We start from the raw sequence: 2,659 nt of genomic DNA on the forward strand, positions 1-2,659 counted from the left end.
AATAGCAAGACTCTCTTCAAAAGCAATATTTAAAGATGTAATAACAAAGAACTTTCCACAATTGAAAAAATATAAACGTTTCAAAGTAAATAGACAGGATAATCTGAGCAGGAGAAATAAAAACAGATCTGTCACCTTTGGAGCGGATCAAAGTTAGGTGTCTCCTCAAAGGCAGGGGGAAGGGAGAGGGATAATGGAGGAACAGATGTGTAGTTAGCATTTTCCTCTGTTCTTCCCTAAATGACCAGTGAAGAATCACAGGTCATTGAGATTTAATAGTCTTATTAAAAGTATATTTTAGAATGACAAAGCGTGCCCCAGGGAGGCACCTAGTCCCAGTGACGAGAGCTGCAACAGAGCCGCTATAATAACAATCACAATAAGAGAGCAAAAAGGGCCCAGAAGTGGGAATGTCTGCCTTATATTTGGGCTGTGATGAGTGCTTCCAAAGGTATTCCTAGGTGATTGGCAAGTAAGGTCATTTTGATTGACATATGACTCTCTTTGCCTAGTGCACATGTGTGTACCCAGAATTTAGTCTGTTATAATTAGATCCATGAACTTCCAGGCATAAACATAGTATTATAATAATCTTCTGCACAGATTAGGCCAGCTAAGACTGTGACCCTCCTGTCCTGTGTCTCTGGGAATGCAGGAGGAATTCTCTCACTACCAGTAGTGTGTTCTTTGGGCGACCTCTGGGCTGGGCCCCTATTCCCTTGTTCCTCCTGTCGCTCATGTCCGACTAGCTACCCAACAGATCTATACCTATACCCATCATTGCTAAACTTAGAATATCAAAGACAAAGCAAAAATATCTTAAAATCAATCATTAAGAAAGAAAGATTTGATAGCAGATTTTTTATCAGCAACTGGCTCTTTCCCCAACTTTCTCTGGGGCATAGTGGCACCATTTCTCAAGTTGTTCAGGCTCAAAACATCTGGGTGGGTCACATGTCAGTCCTCTAGCTCTCTTTTATCCATATCCAGTCATCAGTCTGCTTATCTATAACTTCTAAACCTCTCCTGAATCTATCTAACCTTCTGACCACCTTCAATGGCTTCTCCCCAATCCAAGACCTCATCATATTTCCTACAGAGAACTGAAATCATCTTCCAGCTGATACAGTTCTCGCCCATACAACTAAGTCATGCTACATCTCTGCTCTAACCATCCAATGGCTTCTATCTCATTCCAAGCCAAACGCAAATTCTTTTCCACAGCCTAAAAGGTATTACATGATCTTGTAACTTTATCTGATTCCTCTTAATCACCCTTTTGATTAATCACTTGCATCTATATATTCCAAATTCATTTTCACCTCAGGGTCACTGTTCTGTTTGTTCTCTCTGCCCAGAATGATATTCACCCACATCATCACAGAGCTTGTTCTCTCATTGTTTTTAGATTTATTCTCAAAGATCTCTTTAGAGAAGACTCAACTGACCCCTTTCCATAACATTTCTTTTTAATTGCTAGCATTTAACACGATGTGACATAAATTACATATTTATTAGGTTATTTGTTTGCCTATCCCTAAACTAGAAGAGTCCTTGAATACTTGTATGACACTATGCTACCCAGTGCCCAGAACAGTTTCTGGCATGTAGTAGCTCTTCGATAAAGTCTTTTTTTTTTTTTTTTTTTAATAAACCCTTGTTTTTGGCAAATAGAAAGACTATGCATTGTTTTCAAAAACGGGAAATATGTATAAAAATCTGCCTGATCTTGGGCACAAAGTTAGTCCAACCAATTGACAACAATATATCTCATATTTGTTACGAAGAAGCAATGTAGATGCCCACTTAAACCTTTAAATTACAAAAGCAACAAAATTTCACTTCTAGAGCAACTGCCTTCTCTCTGTCCAAACAGAAGCTGTTATAAATCTAACTGCCAAAAAATATTTGAAAGACTCAGTATGTCACTCATTCAGGAAAGAATTATTCATTACTTTCTATTTGCCAGGCTCCTGGCTCAGAGCTGGAGAGAATTTTTTTAAAAGGAGGGATTTGTCTAAAGTGACTGAACTTGAGTAGGAGAAACTATGTAGATATATATCAAATAGGATCAAATTTAATGTTGTAGTTTGCGAAGTCAGAAGACTAGTTTGAGTGAAGATGTAACCCTTGAGCTAGGATTTAATCAATGAATAAAATTTAACAGATACAGATGGGAAGAAAGAAAGAATAATTTGGAGAGATCGGTAAATGCAAATCTATGGACTCAGATAATTAAACAACATTTTTAGAGAAATAGCAAGTCATCCTTCTGGGTGGAAATGTAAATGGTAAGTGATAAAGGCATACTGGAGTCAAATCTGAGAGCTTTAGTTGCCAAGCTAAAGAATAAAGACCTTAATGGACAAGGGATAAGGAATTACAATCAGCTTTAAGGAGAACATGATACAAATCTAAACTTTGCTTTAGAGAATTATATTTTTCTGGAGATGTTTCTGTGCTCAGAACAGGGCCCATAGAGTTCACGGAACACAGGTGGATGAGTTTTTCTTGAGAAGAACACAGAGCAGTTTGTGTGACAGAGCTGGTTACTGTGGAGATGAGCTTAAGTAATGCCACTTACTGGTTATGGGTCAAAAAAAAAAAAACAAAAAAGAATTTCATCATATGTGGGTCTAATGTCTAAAACACATTCTTA

Source organism: Pteropus alecto, unplaced genomic scaffold, assembly GCF_000325575.1.
Source record: "Pteropus alecto unplaced genomic scaffold, ASM32557v1 scaffold21, whole genome shotgun sequence".
NCBI lineage: Eukaryota > Metazoa > Chordata > Mammalia > Chiroptera > Pteropodidae > Pteropus > Pteropus alecto.